We start from the raw sequence: 23,140 nt of genomic DNA on the forward strand, positions 1-23,140 counted from the left end.
ATAGATTCTAATAATTACCCACAATCCTTAGTCATCAAGGAATGTAAATCTACCACATCTTTATTCAGAGAGAGATTTTCTGAACAACCCTTAGTTCTGAGAGCATGAGAAAATTGATTGGCACTTTCAGTTCTATATGTATGTTTAAGACACATTTCATGAATAGGGTACAAAATTGAGCCTTTCATGCAAATATATATATAATATTGTTGAATATATATATATATATATATATATATATATATATATATATATATATATATATATATATAGTATTATAGAGACTGCAGTACTTTACAAATGATTTTGGCTCTTCCTGAAGATCCAGGACTAAATTGCATCTACATCAGTTTTCTGGCATATTAAAAGTGACAATGTCAATATATAATGTACTGTTTTTGAGTTATAGGATTTTTTAATAACACAGCTATGTCAGAATTATTCAACCCCTATTCAACATTGCTGTTTTAAGACAATTATTTTTACGGTAAGTTACAAAATTGTCTTAAAAAATTGTCTTAAGCCTTTACAAACTTATTAAAAATGGAATTACCTTGGGGTGTTACACATAGTATACTCTTAGCCCATTCGTGTGCTGAAGGTGTGTAGCAAATATTGTAAAGTCATCAAAGCTCACACAAAATCAATAGAGAAGAAATAGTTTGCTCTATTAGTAAGTCTAAAACTACATGAAGATTTCTAAGACATTACATGTCCATAGAGACACAACTAGCAGCCGTATTCCTTAGATTAAAGTGTGTTGAACCAGAAAACCTTTGAGGCTGTTGTACAGAAAAGCACAATATCATAAAATGTTTGATCAGATCAACTGAGAAAAACTTGCAAAGTACAGCCAAAGACTTGCAAGATGACCCGACGAAAGGAGGAAAAATATTTCAATACTGTGAATAAGATAAACACTAGTCAAGTATGGTCTTCATGCTGAGGAATCTTGCTGAATACCACTCTTGACCAAGAAGAACAAAAAGGCTGACTTGAACATGCCAAAATTCATTTGGATAGACCTGTGGAGTGCTGGAAGAATATTTTATGGAGTGATGTGTCCAAACTGGAACTTTTTGGATGTATGGATCAGAGGTACGTCTGGTGCAAAAAAGACCAAGCTTATACGCAGAAGAACACCGTCTCCATCATCAAACATGGAGGTGGGCCAGTCCTGCTATGGGGTTGTTTTACTGTAGTAGGAAGTGGAAAACATGACCATACAAAGGATATCATTGATTTATTAAAATATCAGACCATTTTGGCAAACATTGTGATGCCTTTTGTGCAAATTCTTAAGCTAATAATCAATGGACTTTCCTGCAGGACAATCATCCCAAAGTATACGTTCAAATCTACTTACGCTTGGTTTAGGAATCAGTCATAGAATGTTTTTAAGTGGCCTGTTCAGTTTGCACATTTAATTCTCATTGAAAATACATGGTTGAATTTGAAGCAAGCAGTGGTAAAGTAAAAACCAAAGATTATCAGTGATCTGAAAGCTTTTTCAGGCGAGGAATGGCCCAAGATTGCAGCAGAAAGATTACAGAAGCATCTAAGCACTTTCAGGCAGTGTTTATTGGTGGTTTTAAAGAATAAAAGATTCTACACCAAATTTACTTTCAGGGGTTGAATAATTTTGAACATAAATGTTTAGCGCCAATTCGATTTTTTTTCATTATTCACCAACTTACGTTCTCAGAATTACTCAAATGTGTATTAATAAACTTTCTTTAGTAGTTTACTGATGCCTTTGTTAAATTTTTTTCACAAAATTTTGTTCTCTGCAGCAAAATGTCTTGCAGGTCAAGGGGGTTGAATAATTTTGATTGCAACTGTATATATATATATATATATATATATATATATATATATATATTGTGGCGGGAGGGGCAAACGACAGACACAGTGGGTGTGGCGTCAGGCCTCGGAGAGGCTTTTATTAAACAGAAAATAAGGGAAAGTGAGTCCATAAAGTAAAACAGTGTCCAAAATAAAAGGGGAGTCTGGTGTCCTCGGGTGCTGGGGCAGCGTGACGGAACGGTAGTGTTCAGAGGGGAAGGGTCCAGGAGAGGGGCGGAGTCCGGCGGCCGCGGGCGCTTTCCATACTAGCGCCGGGGTGCTAGGGCGGCGGCATCTCCGGCAGGCTCATCCCTCTCGAGCTGTCCGGCGCTGGGGCGGCGGCTTCTGGCGGCCTCAACCGGACCGCGGGTCCGGCGGCTCTCCAAACTCTTGTGGCGCGGGATTCCCTCTTCACCCCCTCCTGGACCCGCGAGGACACCAGCGTGCATGCACGGGGGAAAGAGACCGGTCTCCCGAGGAGAGGCGCGCTCGGGATTTAAACAGCGGCGGTGATGAGGCTTCATTTACATCAGGTGTCCCCATCACACGCCGCCAGCCCGAGCCGATTACACGCCCCTCCTCTCCCCTACACACCCACTCCCGTCGGGAGCCTGGAGAAGGGCGGCGAATACGGGACGGGGTGGTGATGAAAATTAGGGGGGCGGGCAGACGCCTCGCCACATTCCCCCCCCCAAGCGACATCCCCGTCCTAAGGTCGCCGCCCACGCAGGAGTGCTACCTTCCTCATCCAGGCTCCAGCGGTCGGAGTGGGCGGGGATTCCTCTCCAAGGCAACGCTCCCTCTCGCCGCGTACCGGAACAGGGACAGAAAAACCGGTATTAGTCGACAGCCTCAACCAACCGCAGGATAAGTGACTAACTGAAACATCACTTACCCTTCTTGCGGCTGGGAGGCCGTCTCCGTAGTTCTCCGTCCCCGTCCGGGTCTTCACGAGCTTTGGCGAGCGAGAGGGGATGACGTCATCAGGTGTTGCCCACTGCGCTGTCTAAGCCCCGCCTTGCCCGCATTCTCCACCACTGTGGCGGGAGGGGCAAACGACAGACACAGTGGGTGTGGCGTCAGGCCTCGGAGAGGCTTTTATTAAACAGAAAATAAGGGAAAGTGAGTCCATAAAGTAAAACAGTGTCCAAAATAAAAGGGGAGTCTGGTGTCCTCGGGTGCTGGGGCAGCGTGACGGAACGGTAGTGTTCAGAGGGGAAGGGTCCAGGAGAGGGGCGGAGTCCGGCGGCCGCGGGCGCTTTCCATACTAGCGCCGGGGTGCTAGGGCGGCGGCATCTCCGGCAGGCTCATCCCTCTCGAGCTGTCCGGCGCTGGGGCGGCGGCTTCTGGCGGCCTCAACCGGACCGCGGGTCCGGCGGCTCTCCAAACTCTTGTGGCGCGGGATTCCCTCTTCACCCCCTCCTGGACCCGCGAGGACACCAGCGTGCATGCACGGGGGAAAGAGACCGGTCTCCCGAGGAGAGGCGCGCTCGGGATTTAAACAGCGGCGGTGATGAGGCTTCATTTACATCAGGTGTCCCCATCACACGCCGCCAGCCCGAGCCGATTACACGCCCCTCCTCTCCCCTACACACCCACTCCCGTCGGGAGCCTGGAGAAGGGCGGCGAATACGGGACGGGGTGGTGATGAAAATTAGGGGGGCGGGCAGACGCCTCGCCACAATATATATATATATATATATATATATATATATATATATATTAGTCAAATAGTAATATAAAGTGTTTTTATTTTAAATTTATAACCGCTGATGCCCTGGAGCTTACATATCTGAAAACGTTGAAGCAAATTTTCAAATAGACATTATCTTTATTTATACAACAGTTCTTTCAAGTCCTCGAATCTGATTGGCTAAATAGAATGCAAGATTAGACTCAAAAAGAACTCCCAGCCATTTCATGATCGGTCTGTGCAAGAAACTGAACAGTATTTATATCATTATTTACCTCTGATCCACCGTAACGTTTAACCGTCCTAAGCGCGTTCACAACAGCCAGCACGTGATTTTTACTTTCAACAACAGCTTGAAGCAGCTAACAAATGCACTGAGCAACACTGTCATCAGAAATCACCCTTAACAGATAAAAGGATATTAATGTTATGACAAAGCTAATGCTTTCCTTAATGGACATTCTAATTAACGTTTTATTGTGAATTTGAGATTGATCTGAAAAATGAATGCTGTATCAGATGCAGGTAATAACACTCGCCCAGTCCATCTATCTCTCTCATAATACTCTACATAATACAGTGAGCTTTTAATACAGTAATACAATAAGCTTTCAATGAAGCAACTCAACGTTCCTTCCTTACAAGTTCTAAAGTGACGTTTTCGATTTAGTGACGGAGGCTTGGGCTCAGCTGTTAAACTGTCAAATTGAGATTTGAATCTGTGGCAGAAGGAAGTAGTTCTACACAAAAGACGGTTTTTAAAGACACTCCGTTGTTGTATAAACGCAATATCACACTCGTAGACTTGGTATATGGTTGTATATTGGCACGCTGTGATTACCTACAGCCGAATAATTGCCGTGCCGATATACAGCCATATCTCACGTCTACTCATGTGATATTGCTCATTAACAAACCGCATATTTAAAGTCTAAAAAAGTACATTCTCACCTAAAATACTCTTAAAACATCATCCAGTGACACAAAAACTGTATTATTTATACAATTATAGTGGACTTGGGTGTCCGCCATGACACTCGCTGTGAGAAATACCGCAAGCAGAGTGATACAAACGGTGAAATGGTTGGAGTTCCGATATCACTACAATATTGCACTCCTCTCAGTCAATCAGATTATATATAATGTAAAACAGAAAAAAACTATTTTGGTCAGTACAATTTGTACACTACAGTACATTTCACATATAATTTTAAATGATTTTAAAAGGTAACCCTTTAACATTAATTTAGCATATAATTCATCTGCATAAATTTCATTTTTTAATACAGCCGAGTCGGTCAAGGCCACTGTGGTACATGCCATAATCTTGGAAAACACACATTTGATCTATTTAAATCGAGCTGCTTTTAATGCTAGAGTAATTTTATGTTCGATTCTGTAAATAATTGATAACCTACCTAAAAGTTCACAACAAAAGAAGCTAAAAAAATCCTTCTAATGTAGTTTTTCTCCTTTTCAAAGTAATGGAGCACCAAGGTGTACCGTATTTGTGGCAAGTGTCTGAAGTGTAAATTTGTGTGTGTTTTGTTTATGTGAGAAATATCCTTCAAAAGAGAGCTTAAAAGCTGCTTGGCACTATTGAATTTCAGCCACACAATATGTTTATATTTTCTCTGAGAGAGAAATCAAATGTCAGTATTCCCAACTGAGCACAATTAGTTCCGCTAGAGTGTAAAACGGTCTGAAGACATGAAGCTCTGGTCAGCGTTATCGACGGCTATAGCAGAGGTATTGAATTTTCCAGTTCGCCAGAACACAATGATTAATTTTCAGCTGTTTTGAGTCCATTCTCATATCATTTTACCAGACTACTGCTACCGGACTGACTAAGAATAAACCAGGCCGTGTGCTGTCTGGAAATCTTTGGAGAGAGTGAGAAAGAAAGATTACTCCTTTTCTTGCATTACTTTTCTTTTTTTGTCAGCTTCATTTCACTAGTTTTAGATATATTTTCAGAGACACGCTTTTAGGTCATGCATCTTTGCGGTCAGCGAGCAGGAAAAGTGTTTGCTAATGTGAATGCGGAGCTTGACTTCAAATAAATCACGCAACAGTCATCAGAAAATCATTAAAATTCACATCCCCCCCACAACATATGGAAATACCAGCGAATTAAAGTGTTCGGAAAGACACTGAGATCGCATTTCACATGCCTGATTAAAAAACTGCCCTTCGGAAGAAAGCAAAAAGTCTGCCGTCAGTGAAAAGAGACAGCTGTCAAGTCTGTTGTGGCAGTCGAGAAAAGAGTGAAGGAAGATTCTCCTGTCTCGTTGGCGGAGGTGTCATCCGTGATAAATAAAAGAGAGGCACCTGGGTGGTCAGAGAAGAGTCTGTTTAATGACAGGGGGAGAGGGACTCAAGCCCCTGAGAGACTATAAAGAGCCTGAAAGTGTTCATTTCACATGCAATAGTCTGTCAAATGGAGCAAAAGTAAACCTCACACTCACACATTGTATTATGGAAATGTGGTTACTATGTTTTATACAATGAAAGAGACATTTACATTTCTTTACCCTTCATTCCAGAGCGGCTCATGAGGCTTCAGCGCATGTGTGACTTTGAAGGAATGTGCTTCACCCTGCAGCAAAACCATAAAAATATGAGGTTGGTAATGTATGTTTTTAAAAGGTGGTATTTTTGAAAAAATCACTACTTTTCAACTTGGTTTTAAACATGTTTACACATTAAATGTGTGTGTGTGTGTGTGTGTGTGTGTGTGTGTGTACCTGGTATTCATCACGTTGTGGGGACCAAATGTCCCCACAAGGATAGGAATACCAGTAGATTTTGACCTTGTGGGGACATTTCTCAGGTCCCAATGAGGAAACAGGCTTATAAATCATACACAATGAGTTTTTTTGATGAAGTAAAGGTGTGCACAATCTCCTGTGAGGGCTAGGTTTAGGTGTAGGGTAGGTGTAGGGCGATAGAAAGTACGGTTTGTACAGTATAAAAACCATTACGCCTATGGAATGTCCCCATAAAACATGTAAACCCAACATGTGTGTGTGTGTGTGTGTGTGTGTGTGTGTGTGTGTGTGTGTGTGTGTGTGTGTGTGTGTATATACTTGACACACTGGTATATACTTGACCTTGTGGGGAAATTTTTAGGTCCCCATGGGGAAACAAGCTTATAAAGCATACAGAATGTGTTTTGTGAAGTGTTTTGAAAATCTAAAAATGCACAAGTGTTGTGTGAGGGTTAGGGTTAGAATAAGGGAATAGAAAATACAGTACAGTAGAAAAATGACAATAGAAATCCTAAATATGCTACAGCAGGTTGTTAATATACAGTAAGAGGAGAAGGTGATATGATACAATTAAATGTCGCAGTTCAGATGCTTTTTGATGAGATGACTATCTGAATTTGAGACCCATCTTTTCACACTGAGGACGACTGAGGGACTCAAATGCAACTATTACAGAAGGTTTAAACGCTCACTGATGCTTCAGAAGGAAAAACGATGCATTAAGAGCCAGGGGTGTAAACTCTTGAACAGAATAAATTGTATTAATTTTTCTCATTTTGCCTAACTACTGTATCATTTTTTTTTTCATTTAGTACTGCCCTTCAAAAGTTACAGAAGATACTTGCATGTTTCCCAAAAGACAAAATAAGTTAAATTTACCCTGAACTTCAAATTCAAAAAGTTTTCACTCCCAGAACTTAATGCATTGCATTTCCTTCTGAAGCATCAGCAAGTATTTGAACCTTCTGTAATAGTTAAATATGAGTCCCTCAGTTGTTCTCAGTGTGAAAAGATGGATCTCAAATTCATACAGCCATTGTTGGAAAGGGTTCAAATACACAAAAATGCTGAAAACCAAAGATTTTGTGGGACCTGAAGGATTTTTCTGAAGAAAAGCGAGCTGTTTAACTGTTCAGGGCAAACAAGGGACTCATTAAGAGCTTTCACTAAACAAACAAAACAAAACAAAAAACAGCTGTGGATCATTCCGGTAACAACACAGTATTAAGAATCAAGTGTATGTAAACTTCTGAAAAACGGTCATTTTATGAATTCAACTATTATTTACCTTTATGGACTAAATGTAAACGTCTTTTATGTGAAATATCATATTCAGGTCAGAAAAACAACATTTTGTTATTATTTTGGTAAAATAATTAACATTTTGCAGATTCTGCAAGGTGTATGAAAACTTTTGACCATAACTGTAAGAGAACATTTCTGTTCCTACTGAGGCCTCTGCTTTTTGGCTGCAGACTTTGGTATCTTTGTATCTGAGCACAGTTTGAGTCTTCACTGAGATCTTGAGGAATTTTCGCATTAGAACAAACTGGTAAGTGGGAAACTTAAAGGGATAGTTCACCCAAAAATGAAAATTCTGTCATTAATTACTCACCCTAATGTTGTTCCAAACCTGTAAGCCCTTCGCTTATGTTCAGAACACAAATTACAATATTTTTTTATGAAATCAGAGAGCTTTCTGACCCTGCATAGTCAGCAACGCAGCTGACACCTTTTTGGTCCCAATGAGGAAACAAGCTTATAAATCAATTATAATCTTTTTTAACAATTTTTAAAAATGCAGGACATTTTGTGTGGGGGTAGGTTTAGAGTAAGGGTATAGAAAATACAGTTTGTACAGTTTAAAAACCATTGCACCTATGGATTGCCCCAATAAAACATGGAAACCTGTGTGTGTGTGTGTGTGTGTGTGTGTGTGTGTGTGTGTGTGTGTGAGAGAGAGAGAGAGAGAGAGAGAGAGAGAGAGAGAGAATCTGCAGTAAGTCAGTAGGGTATATTAGTGAAGGTAGTGAAGCATCGCTGCACTCACTCCAGTGGAGATGTACAAAGCCTCTTTCCTTCCTTCCCCAACCACAGTGCCACATACTATACGCCCCCATATATAACTATACCCCATAACCACAGACATGCATGTGTGTGTGTGTGTGTGTGTGTGTGTGTGTGTGTTTAATATAAAACAAATTTTATGTTAATACTTATCTAATTGTTATAATAATTATAATAATTTATTATTAAAATAATTGTGTAAATATTAAAATGACTAATTATATTATTTTTATTTTAGTATTAGTTTGTTCATTTATTTATTTATTTATTTATTTATTCTTATTTAATTATTATTATTATGATATTTCTTACATTTGTAAGATATTTAAAAAAAAAATAAAAAAGTTTTTTTTAGCTATTTAAAAGGTTGGTAACATGGTTTAAAAAAATACATTTGTTATAGTTACAGTTATAGTTACAATCCCAAAACAAATTTTATGCTAATATTTGTCTAATTATTATAATTTATATCATAATTATAATATTGTTTTATTACAATCATTTTGTAAATATTAAAATTACTAAATATATGCTTTTTATTTTAGTATAAGTTTGTTTGTTTGTTTGTTTGTTTGTTAGTTTGTTTTATTCATGTTTAATTATTATTATGCCATTTATTACATTTTTAAGATTTTTTAACTATATTTTAAAGTTATTTTTTAAAAAGTTATTTTTTTATGAGGTCAATCATTACAATCCCAAAACAAATTTTATATTAATAATTACCTAATTATTATAAGATTATAATATTTTTGTACATTTTATAATTACTTAATATATAATTTCATTTTAGTATTAGTGGGTTTATTTATTTATTTATTCATTCATTCATTTGTTAATTTTAAATTATTATTATTATTATTATTATTATTATTATTATTATTATTATTATTATTATTATTATTATTATTATATTTCTTACATTTTATAGATATTTCAAAAATATTTTAAAGGTTTTTTTAGGTATTTAAAAAGTTTAAACATGGTATAAAAAGTGCATTTGTTTTATAAAGTTATCATTACAATCCCAAAACAAATTTGATGTTAATAGTTAATTATTATAATAATTATAATAATTTATAATGATAAAAAATTGTAAATATTATAATTACTAAATACTCTTAGTGGGTTTATTTTTTTATTTTTTTCATTCATGTTTAATTATTACTATGACATTTCATATATTTGTAAGATATTTAAAAATTATTTGAAGTTTTTTAGTAGGCCCTATTTTAAAATATTGTTAGTTAATATTATATATTGCATTAACATTAACCACTATGACTAATATTATTGTGAAGTGTTATCATTGACAAATAATGAAATATTTTTCATTTTCAATATTTAATGTTCAGTACAGAAATATTTTTACAGACTAACAACCTGCACCATTTACCAGAGAACAACTCATACTTGTAATGTTACAAGGCACAATCTGTTGAGTCGAGGTGCTCATGTGGGAGAGTAAGGTTCAAATCTAGCTATATCAATAGAAAAGCGTCAAAAATCCTCTTAAGAAAGACAAGCAATAAAACAAAGATTAGCCTGTTTGCACTCTGCTTCTTCATCAAACCACCATCATTGTCTTAGAACCTTCTATAGTTTTCGAGCTGCGTGCAACACCATCAGCGGGTCACTGTAGAGTCAAAGCTATAGAGAGAGAAAGATTAGCATTAGCATGTGGAGAAAAGAGCTAATGAAGTGCACATAGCAGGTTATCATATGTCTCCTCCATGTCTCCTCCTCGCACATCTGTGTGACCATGATCCCCTCACAAATCAAATCTCCGGCCAATCCTCCAGATGGATAATTGCGGACAGGGATATGATAAGCTTTTGTAATAGAGATCTGTCAGTCAATGCATGCCACATGACTTCTCGATCTGTGGTGTTTACTCAAATGGAATGGAAGAATTCGTCCGGTGCCACTCGGGCCACTTCCTTTTCTGCCGCTCCGAAGGATGTTCTTGCTTCATTTCATTAACTGGGTGGGAGTAAAAGCAAATTTGCCTTATGAAAAGCAATTACTGCACTGCTGACTGGTGCTTTTGTGTGCGGAGGAGAGAATTCCTGTCCCTCTTCTTCACGTCGGAGACTTCTGCATCATTGATTTTTAAAACACAGCCAGACATTACAGCATTTTAGCCCTGCAAGTTCTTTCATACTTTTATTAAGAGACAATTTAAGGCCCTGTTAAAGAACTTACTTTTACATTAAGATCAAATCTATTGAACATGTAAACTAGATATTTTGTGATTGTTTTCAAATACAAAAGTTCAGTATTTTTTTAAAGAGAAATTATTACTTTTGTTCAACAAGAATGCATTAAATTGATCAAAAGTGACAGTAAATACATGTATTATGTTAAAAAAAGATTTATATTACAAATATACACTTTTCTTAAACTTTCTATTCATCAAAGAATCTGAATCTGATTTTTTCTGAAGGAGAATTTAACACTAAAGACTGTGTTTACAAATATATTACAAATATACTAAAAATGTAATATATAATCAAAATATATATTAAATTGTAATAATATTTCACAATATTTATCTTATTACTGTATCCTTAATCAAACCATGGCTATTACTATATTATAACTAAATCTAAAGCCATAAAAATCAGTACTTGAATAAAAATAAAATATTAAAAAACATTTATGTAGGTGCTAATGCAACATTTTTCATTTTAATTTATATTTTATAGACGCATATACATTTTTTTACAAAAAATAACTAAAACTGACTAAAATTAAAACTTAAGTTAAAGTTAATTTAGTTAAACTTGTACTAAAGAAACTAAAACTTATTAAAAATAAAATGAAAAAATATATATAGACAAAAAAATACTAAATAGTTTGTTTTTTTAACATAAATTTATACTATGTTTAACAAGGATGCATTAAATGGATCAAAAGTGAAAAATAAATACATTTATTATGTTACAAAGGATTGATATTTCAAATAAATGTTGTTCTTGTCTATTCTTCATAGAATATTTATTAGCATAAATATATTAAATAGAAAACTGTTATGAATAAAATAATAATAAAAATAAAATATATATAAAAAAACATGTAGCTAGTTGCTAAGGCAACATTTCTCATTTTAGTTTAGTTAAACTTGATGTACTAAAATAACTAAAACTTAAACTGAAATAAAAAACTGTATAAAAAAACTTCTAAAAATGACTAACACAAAAAATGACTAAAACTTTGACTAAAATTAAAATGAAAACTTAAGTTTGAATTAATTTAATTAAAATGTAAAAACTGATTCAAAATAATAATAAAAAGTAGTCAGTGTTAAAAAAACAGACTAAAATATTTATATTTTTTATTTAATATTAAAATTAAATATTATTTTATATTTTTTAAATATATGTTTTTAAGTTGTAATAATATTTCACAATATTAGTTTTATTACTGCATTTGTGAATACTGTATGAATGACTAAAACTTTGACTAAAATTAAAATAAATCCTTAATTCAATAAATGAATTAATATTAATAAAAATAGTCAATGATATAAAAACTACTAAAAAAGTCAATATGTCTCAATGATAAAAATAACTATAACTAATAACTAATAACTAATAACTAATAACTATAACTAATAACTAATAATCAAACAAATGAAGCCTTGGTGAGCATGAAGTTTAAAATGATATATTATAGGTTTGTTGTTTGTTTGTATTCTTATGTTTTATTTATTTATTTTTTTGTTTAATAATTATATCAATAACAGTATTATTGCACTTTATTTAGTTTATTTTAAAATAAAATAATAAACTAAATAATAAAGTCTGATAATACTATTATATATATATTTTTAAAAATGAGTATTAGATAAAAAAAATACAGTAACTTTATAGTACACTTAAAATACAATGATAGTATTTACATTTGCTTGCTTTCTTTTTCTTTTTTTTCTTTTTTTTTAATATGAATTTTCATTTCCAAACCCCAAATCAGCAAACTTTTATTTTGGCAAGCCACTGGAAAGTAAGTACCGGTTTTAGCACTGCCTACATATTTTTTTTTTTTGTGTTTTTCTCTGAACCCGCCAGCACATGGCTTTGATTTATGCTTTCAGTTTGAATGCAAATCTTATCCAATGTATTTTTCCAGTAAAAGAGGGCGGCTATAGCCATCAGTAAATGTTATGGGTCTGGCTTCTGTTCTCATCCACATCCGGCTATTTTTAGCTGTATAAAACAGCTGCTTGATACTGCAAATTGGTGTGTCCTACTGTAGTATTTTAATGTGTTATCTTAATTATGAACACACTGGTTTGTAATGCAAACAGTTTTACCATTTACTGCACGTTGTTATTCTTCCAGTTATTAAAAATAAAATTGCTTTGCGATACCATAGAAGAACCTTTTTGTCTAAATGGTTCCATAAAGAACCTTTAACATCTGAAGAACCTTTCTGTTTCACAAAAGGTTCTTTGTGGCGAAAGAAGGTTCTTTAGATTACAAAAAGGTACGAAAGAGACAGTACCATTTTCTCCAGAAATCTAGGTACTAATATGTTAAAATGACCCTTCCCTGACACATGTCTGTTTTGATTTCAGGGATATTTTAAGAATATTTTGGGAACAGCTTTAGAGCCATTTTATTTATTGAAAATTGAATCTGTATTAAAGTGCTAAGAAAGCCGTTACTCTCTACACTTCTTTCAATCCGGGTATTGAGATAAGCTTGCTAAGAGCAATGTAAGTGCCAACTTATTAATGCAAGCAATTTCAGTGATTGTGTTTTCTTTAAGCCATACTGATTCACAATGTGTGATAAAGTCTTTCAGCTGGCGATCCTGTCATGATCTATGTGTATCAGCTGAGGTGTTACAGTACGTTTATGGACTACAGAGTGCCAGCAATGCAAAATGGATGAATTAAGAGATTCCTCAGATTCCTTAAGTAATGGCACAAGGGTCAACAAACACATGGTGCAATTACTGCTAAAGAGAGAAATAGCGGGAACGATATAGAAGAATATATATTTCATCAAGCTACAACTAGTTTACGAAATATATGTTTAAATAATGGAAATTGTTTTTAAAAGTTTTACTTTTAGTTTACTTTAACCAATAACAACCCCGCTGATTAGAAACTAATTCTCATTGCATATATCCAGTGTTCAGTTGTCTGAATCAATACACTGAACTAGGATCCTGCACAAAGAAATTGCTCTTTTCTCTAATGAATAAAGAGCAGAACAAAGCTGAGAGGAAGCAATGTCAGTTAAAGATATCCTCTTGTTTCTCATTGGGGCCTAATTTACGTCCTTGTTCTAATTTAAGCTGTTTTTAACAACAAGGTGGCGAACAGCAGGGCTAAATTCCCACAGCTCATTGTAATAAGGCAATCACTACACCTGTGTCTTTTTGTAGTACGAGGCACCAATTTTCTTCACCTGAGCTCAAGCACAATGTGCCGAACTAATAAAGCACGGCTGTATAGTCTGTTTCAAGAGACAATACAGAGAGTATGCAAGAAAGAAATTGAGATTAAGTCAAACAAATGAATATGGTTATTTTATTGTTTTATTTCTACTCTTAAAAATAAAGATTCTTTATTGGCATTGATGGTTCCATGAAGAACCTTGAACATCCATGGAACCTTTCAAATGCAGGAAAGGTACTTTATAGTAGAAAAAGGTTCTTTAGATTTTTTAAATGTTCATCAAGGTGGTTCTTTTAGGAACTGTTCATTGAAAGGTTCTTTGGCACCTGAAAGCATTACTGCAAAAACACCCCTTTGGAGCCTTTTTTTTAAGAGTGTAGATTTGTGCGTAATTGTGTAACATACTGTGTAGCCATTACGGTAGCCACTGACTCACATAGTATTTTTTCCAAACTATAGAAGTTAGTAGTTACCGTCAACTGTTTGGTTGCTTTTTATTATTTTATTTTTTCTTTTAGTCTATGTATGAGTTTCTTCTGTGCAGCCAACGATAGAACAGTTAGAATGCTTTGCTTGAACTTTCAGGATGGCATTAGCACTGGTACACCATTGTCACTTGCAAAAACAAAATGGCGGCACCATGGGTGGAAACTTGCAGGTTAAGGGGCATTAATATTATAATAAGACCCCTTTTCTACATCACGGGGGGTGCAAAATCTGAAATCGGCTTGTTTTTTTACATGCTTGCAGAAAAATGCTATTACTTAGTTGTTCGTTTTCTCATTTGCTGAGTTGGTAGTTGCCCCGGGGATCCGATTGTAGCACTTAAACATGGAAAAGTCCGATTTTTATGATATGTCGCCTTTAAGACTTAGTATACTGTAGCTACAGTATAAGCGCTTGCTTGAACTTCACTCATTTACTGGCTTTTTTTCTGCAGAACACAAAAGAAGTGTTTCATCAGTCCTTTGTCCATAATTTAAAAGTCAGTGGGTGCCAAAACTTTTGAATGTTGTACTTGCATACAGTATGTTTTGGCAACCTATGGGGAGAAACTCAGTTTTCAAAATGTTAGAAAGCGTGATGCAACATCATTGTGCGCTTATCATCTGAATAGATACTTACGTGAGAAAATACAGAAAAGAAATGAGCTATTATGTACCATAATGCAATAGCTTTTACTGTATATAACAAAGTCACCAGGTGAACTGATCTGCCTATTCAGATGCAAGTGGGCCGCTGTATTAAGGAGGGGTTCAAAACGGAGCCTGCGCTATTTGCAGGAAATGAGAAAGCCAAATGCAAGCTGACTCGGTGGGGCGGGAGCCCGTCTCAGCGCTTAGCTCGGCCCGCCAGACGTAATCGCTTCACACTGCCTAATTTAAGACAGAGGTCTTTAGATTTAAATGTCCCATTAGAATTCAATAGATGTGAGAAGTGAAAAGCATCTAAACCAGAGCAGGGCATGTGCAAGCAGAACAAAAAGCTGATTAAAAGATGCGCTAGGCAGTTCAACCATCTGAATGCGCACTGGCTTGTCACTGTTGAATCTATGGCATCTTGGTTCATGTACTTCCCCGCAGTCGCTGTTTCTTGTCTTGCGGTGCGACACAGCATTTTTGTACCTCTTAAAGTCAACATGAAATGTCATTGGCAACCTATTTTACTTCTGTAATGTGATATATTTCTGAGTCAATGAGAATATTAAATGTGAAAAAGCAGAGGGGGCTTCATTTTATCAATCTGTAAGTGGGTGTTACATCGTAAAATGAATTAGGTTGCTGGCAGAGAGAAGACTGAGAAGCGAAGTCAATCTAGAGGCTGATAAAGTTTTAATTAAAGATCAAGAAGACAAACTTTTTCTCTCTAATGATTCTTTAAAGAGAAATGTGTATGAAGAATTGTAAATAGGGTTTTAATTTTGATTTCATGTTGACTGAATTTGGTTTCAGACTAAATCAAAGTGAACCTTGCATTTGATATAATTAATTTTTTTTATGTAAACATTATTGCAATTTAATAATGTATACATAAAATAAATACAACCCCCCCCCACAAAGAGTTTATTAATAATTCTATACATTTTATTATAATGTATATAAAAATATAAATATGCAGTATAGAAATTATGTAAAAATATTTAATTACATATTCATTTCCAAATCTCTCTCTCTCTCTCACACACACACACACACACACACACACACACACACACACACACACACACACACACACACACACACACACACACACAATTATATATATATATATATATATATATATATATATATATATATATATATATATATATATATTAGGGGTGGGCATAGATTAATTTTTTTAATCTAGATTCATCTAGATTAAAATGGCTAATTTGAATTCTGCTGAAGGCATTCAGAATATGTGTGCTACCCAAATAATGACTAAACGTACTTTTATTTTGACAGGTTGCCGTGAAGTTTCTGTGTCATACATTATGATATGATGCGAGTTTTCTCAAATGAAACGGTATAGGTGACACTCACAGCAGTTTTGGAGATTGAGTTTATCTGTTCATGTGAGATGCAAATGCCAAAAATTACCGGGAGCGTCACGTGTGTTTCAGTATGCGTGTAGTAAAAGTGCGTCTCCACCATTCATAGTATGAATTTCATACATACAGCTAGGCAAACGGAACATATCGGATTCATATTAAAACGGTCTTTTTGCATTTCAGTTTTCACAGACACTAGTCCATATCGCGATTTGAATTAAGTGACAGACCATATTTGATTTATGAATCCAAAAAACGACGAATTTACGTGGCATTTCGCGCTATAGTAGATTCGTTTTTTATGAATGGAGGACGACGTGATCCCGTCTGTGTTTTGGCGGAGGAGACATAAACGCGCGACCATAGTCTTTGGTATACATCCGCGTTAAACTATCAAGGTGAAAGTCATCATAGCTTGCGTAGTTTAGACCCAGCTCCCAACCCAATTTTGAGAATAGATTAACGGCGATATTTTTTTTATCGCCCGATAAAAGTCTCACGTTAACGCAGCACGTTAACGCCGATAACGGCCCACCACTAATATATATATATATATATATATATATATATATATATATATATATATATATGGTATTTAAACATTATTTGTATGTATTCAATATATTTTTATATTTAATAATTTATTAATAAAATGAAAAGATGAAAAGGGTATTAATAATTACATTATATATTTTTTAAATTAGAAATCTATGTAAAATATAAAATATGTAAATTATGTAAAAATGTTTAATTACATACTAAATCCAGATTACACACACATATATTTTATTAAAAATATTTAAGCATTAATGAACTTTAATCATTTATAAATACAATAGGAAGTATATTAAAATTTAAATAATGTGTTTTATTATAATATATATATATATATATATATATATATTATGTGAAAAATGTTTAATTAAATATTAATTACAGATCACACACACATAATTTGAAAAATACATTTTATTTAAACATTATTGCAATTTAATACTTTTTAAATACAATATTAATACAAGTTAATTATTAATACAAGTATTAATACATTTTTATATTTTAATTATAATTATAATATTTATAATTAAAAAAAAATATTATAATTATAGAGTGATGGCAAGATGGCTGCCACGCCACATTCTGCACGCAAGATGGCTACCACGCCAGAATCTGTAAGCAAGATGGCTGTCACGCTAAAGTCTGCAAGCAAGATGGCTGCCACGCCAGAATTTGTAAGCAAGATGGCTGCCACGCCAGAGTCTGCAAGCAAGATGGCTGCCACGCTAAAGTCTGCAAGCAAGATGGCTGCCACGCATGAGTCTGTAAGCAAGATGGCTGTCACGCCAGAGTCTACATGCAAGACGGCTTTCGTTCCTGAGTCCCCGGCCAAGATGGCCGTCAAGCCTGAGTTCCCGGCCAAGATGGCCGCCAAGCCTGAATCCCTGGCCAAGATGGCCGCCGTTCCTGAGTTCCCAGCCAAGATGGCCGCCAAGCCTGAGTCTCCGGCCAAGATGGCCGCCAAGCCTGAATCTGCACCCAAGATGGCTACCGTCAAGTCGGAGTCTCTGCTGGTTCCGCCCAGCCTCCCTGAGTCTCCGCTGGTTCCGCCCAGCCTCCCTGAGTCTATATATACATATGCTAAAACGATATTTAATCTATAAAACTTGAGGACATGATGTATTTGGACACTTTTTGCCAACCTTTACCTACTTTTATATATAAAAACTCTCTGTCAGACAATTTCATTATTTTGATCAGCCGCCAAAACACACACAAAGCGGATTGTGGAATATCATTGATGATGAAGTATTCATCTATACAGCCTTCAAAAAATGGACCAGATGGAGGCATTTAAGAAGACAGCGTGTTACGCAATCATTCAATTCGGACCTTCATTAATCCCATCCTACCCTAATAAGGCATCATTTTGAAGGTTTCAGACACTCTTTTTCTATCTACTTCTCTTGTTCTCCTGTGGTGTGACTGTGAAAGCTATCCACAGATCCATTTACACAGTACAAGAGCACTCGAATAACTAAGAGTTAAAAATATAAGGAAAAGAAAACAACTCTATATTGACCAAAAACCCTTGTATCTGGTGTTTAAAAAGCAGCGAATCAAAAGTCTCCAGTGGTTTTAATGCAAGAGACTGATTTCCTTTTATTCCACAGACCCCCTCTGGAGTGCAAGAAAGCCTTGGACAGCGGAAGTCCGGCCTCCCGTGCCCCCGAAGTTGCACTCTCTTGTATCGGGGCTTTCAATGGCAGGACCTTTCTGGGCTTTCAGTTACTCAGAGAGCCCAGAGTCCTGGTGAGGCCACGGAGACCCGCTGGTCTTTCTTTGGAAGAGTGATATTGTTGGAATTCGAGAACATGGAGTCACATAGCAAGTGAGTACAAGCTAAATGCCACCTACTGGATCCAGAAAGCCTGAGGGACAAACTCACACGGCTACCGCAGAGTACCGGCTCTATGCGTGACCTTTAGCTCTGTGTCACAGCGACCTGAAAATCACACAAGACATGGATTAGAACTTTCAGGGTGGAAACTGAGCCACACTTGCCACTGAAGTATTCAGAGTTTCATATTAGAAAGAAGATAGGTTGGTGTATTAGAAATTTGATTATAAGGTTGGTTTTCTGTTCATTGTCTGTCAGGAAGAATGTCACCGCAGCACTTGGAAGCTTTTATTTCTGCAAATGTATTTACTTAGAAGTTCTGTGGACTTGAAATATACTGTCATAATGTCACCTTGATTTAAGTCAGGTTTTATTTATGATGACTCAGGAATTTCGTTTTTAAAAGTTAGTAGTTAGGAAGTTGGGAATAAACTCACACTTTTCCAATACAAATTACTAGAGATCTCTGAGTTGCTGTGTTTGCTTTTAGTAGGTGTTGATTATCTTTATCCAAGTGAATCAGACAGTACATACTTATTTGCGTGGTATGTAAAAATAAAGGTGCTTCAAAAGGTTCTTCAAGCAATGCCATAGAAGCCAGTTTTGGTTCCACAAAGAACCAGTCGAAGGTTTTTAAAGAACCATTTCTTGCTTACCTTTTTTACAATCTGAAGAACTTAAAAACATAAAGGTTCTTCAGATGTTTAAGGTTCTTTATGGAACCATTTAGACAAAAAGGTTCTTCAATGGCATTGTGAAGCGCCTTTATTTTTGAGTGTATGTTCTGTTCATAGTACTGTGAATACAGTCTGAGACAGTGGTAATTTTAGCCACATTAGCGGTATGGCATGCTAACAAGCACATTCAGAAACACGATTTGGAAACATTCAGAAAATATGAGGTGATTCTTACTCGTTCTGTATATGATGTTCAAGCATGAACAGCTGGTATTGACCCATCTTTCATAATCAGCTTCTGTGCCAATCCTTGTGTGGTGACTCTCATTTGTACATCCCAAAAAATGTTTACAGTTGAGGTCAAAATTTTTCATACACCTCGCAAAACCTGCAAAATGGTAATTATTTTTGAAAAATAAGAGGGATCATGCAAAATTAAAATAAAAGATGTTTACATATAGTCCACAAGAGAAAATATTTTAATAAAAATGACCCCATTCAAAAGTTTACATACGCTTGATTTTTAATACTGTGTTGTTACCTGAATGATCCACCATAAACTCTGCTGTTTTTCAGAAAAATCCCTCAGATCCCACAAATTCTTTTTTTTTTTTAACCTTTACAACAATGACTGTATGATTTTGAGATCCATTTTTTTCACAACTGAGGGACTCATATGCAATTATTACAGAAGGTTCAAACGCTCACTGATACAGTAATTCATAAGGAAAAACGATGCATTAAGATCCAGGGGTGTAAACTTTCGAACAGACCGAAGATGTGTACATTTTTCTTATTTTGCCTAAATACCATATTTCTTTTTAAATTAGCACTGCCCTTCAGAAGCTACAGAAGATGCTCTTAATGCATCATTTTTTCTTCTGGAGCATCAGTGAGCATTTGAACCTTCTGTAATAGTTGCATATGAGTCCCTCAGTTGTCCTCAGTGTCGAAAGATAGATCTCAAATTCACGCAGTCATTATTGAAAAGGTTCAAATACACAAAATTGCTGAAAAACCGAAGAATCTGTGGGACCTGAAGGACTTTTCTAAAGAACAGTGGGCAGTTTAACTGTTCAGGACAAACAAAGGGACTCATGAACAACTATCACTAAACAAAAAATAAATAAATAAACAGCTGTGGATCATTCAGAAAACAACACAGTAGTAAGATTCAAGTGTATGTAAACTTTTGAACGGGGTCATTTTTATAAATTCATCTATTATTTTCTCTTGTGGACTATTTAGGTCAGTACTAAATAAAATAATCCCACCTATTTTGGTATAATAATTACCATTTTGCAGATTTTGCAGGTGTGTGTAAACCTTTGACCTCAACTGTATGTGTAAATAGGAGCTATAGCGACAATGTACTGTAATAAAATGAATGCATAAAATATGCAAAATAATTTAAAGTCATTTGAACTATTACCTAAAGTTTTGGTCTTTTGTGTTTGATAAAAAATCATGCAGGTTTGAAATGACGAGTGAGTAAATGAAGTGCAATATTCCATGACCAACAAACACTCCAAAACCTGAGATTTCCACAATCGCTTCCCTTTTACTGCCAGCCTCATTCATGTTTGTAGTTCTAGCCCATCATTCACACACCCACGCTGAGCTTCATTGGTGTGAGGAGTAAACGTGCAATACGCTATGAGCCAGATGAGCCACACAATACAATATATCAGCTCCAGTGCATTATTGCATAGCAGAGCAACTGCAGGGAGGCCACCGCCAGTCAAATAATGAAACATATATGCATAGCCTGAAATGGAGATTTGCTGTTTCAGGAAAATGCAGAGTGTTCCTTAAATTATGAAAGCCAGAAATCTCCATTACGGCCTGACGTAAAACTGCTGTCTGTGTTTATCTTGTGTGAACCTTCCCTCTCCGTCTCTCACTCCAGTCGAACCTCTCTCGCCTAGACGCTCATAAATTTAGTGATTTCATTACAGCATGCGATAAAAATATTATTTAAATGGGCTTTAACTAAAGAGCACATGCTTTGCAGTGTAATCAGCATGTTTGTAAAATCACATTGCTCAGTCTAATAATGTAAAGAGAGTAAAACGCATTGCCGTCTCAGAGTAAATGGAGTAATTAGAGATTGTGGCAGTGCTTGACTGTGCAGTTTGCGTTCGTTTAGCTGTACTTATGAAGCAGGCAAACTTAATTAACAAAACAATTATCTTCCCTTTTGCAGCAGACAACAGTTTGAGGGCTGTTTTGTTATTTCAAGTATTTGATAGGCCCTAACTTTTCTCTTTATATAAAATTTACCCATGGCATTGATTTTGATTTACAGTGAGTCTAATGACATAAATAAAAGGCTGATCTTTTAAGCTCTTGGTGGCAAATGTATGCTGTTTAAAGATTTTTTTGTCAGCTGACCGCACAAATTAACCCAAATTAGCAGCACGCCTTCGTCACAAGCGCACAAGCACGATTTTACGGTTTAAACTGCTGTGACTCAAAGCTGTTTTGTTTTTCTTTCTCTGCAGCGATGGCTTTTACTGGCTGGGAGTGCTGAGCACACGTTTGGCCTTATCGAATGAAACAGCGCTGGAATATTTCACGTTGGTAAATATGTGAACAGTAAGGAAACAGGCCCTTGGGCCAAACTCTGCCAGCTCTGCTGGTCTCAGCACAGGCTCGGCTCTGACGGAACGTCTCATTAATGAGAGAGGGAAATGTCACATACAGGCAAGCGGGGCAAAGCATTTTGACTTGCCCCATAAAAGTCTGCGTAAAATAATGAGATTTCCTGTTACTCGCATTTCTGTCCGCACCGCGCCTCGCGCACGATTTACAAAATGGGTTGGGTATTGTTTTAAGAGAATTTGTAGCGTTTCCAAATGGAAGTGCACACGCAGGTGAAATGTACGTCACGGAAATGCACAAACCAGCACGTCCTTGACTTTTGTGGCGGAAAACAAACATCCAAATGGATTTCGGTGTATTCCGGGAGAATGTCGCACATTTTACGCCTGAAAATTACTGTTTAAGAACAGCCTGACATTATAATCCATGATTGGAGAAGTGGTTTGTTATAGAATTGTTTTGAATATAAAATTGAGAATATTAATTCCATACATAAAATAAATCAAATCAAGAATCAAGAATCTCAAGAATGAATTAAGTGCTTTTATTAAATAAGTATAACATTTCTGCTTTAAAAAAATATATATATACATATATATACATAATTATTTAAAATCAGAAATATTACACTTATAATTTAATAAAAGCACAAATTAGTCTTAATAGGCAACATTTGTAAATTAAGTATTTTTATTAAATTATAAGTGTGATATTTCTGCTTTAAAAAATGATAAATAAAAAGAACAGCATTTATTCATAATACAAATCTTTACTGATAAGTCTCTACTATTTTTTTAACCAATTTAACACATCCTTGCTGAATAAGAAATATTAAGTTCTTTTTGGTGTTTTATTCATCAAAGAATCCTGAAAAAAAGTATCACAGCTTCATCATGTGACATTGAAGACTGGAGTAACGATGCAGAAAATTCAGGTTTGTATCACAGGAATAAAATCTATTTTAAAGTATATTAAAATAGAAAACCACTATTATAAATTGCAATCATATTTTGCAATATTACATTTTTCTCTGTATTTTTAATCAAATAAACATGGCCTTGATGAGCAGGAAAGTCTTTTTTAATTTCTCCACCATTCGTTTTCTGTTGGAACCGCCTCACTGTATTTTTTTTATTTATTAG

This window comes from Garra rufa, chromosome 24, assembly GCF_049309525.1.
Source record: "Garra rufa chromosome 24, GarRuf1.0, whole genome shotgun sequence".
NCBI classification, from domain to species: domain Eukaryota; kingdom Metazoa; phylum Chordata; class Actinopteri; order Cypriniformes; family Cyprinidae; genus Garra; species Garra rufa.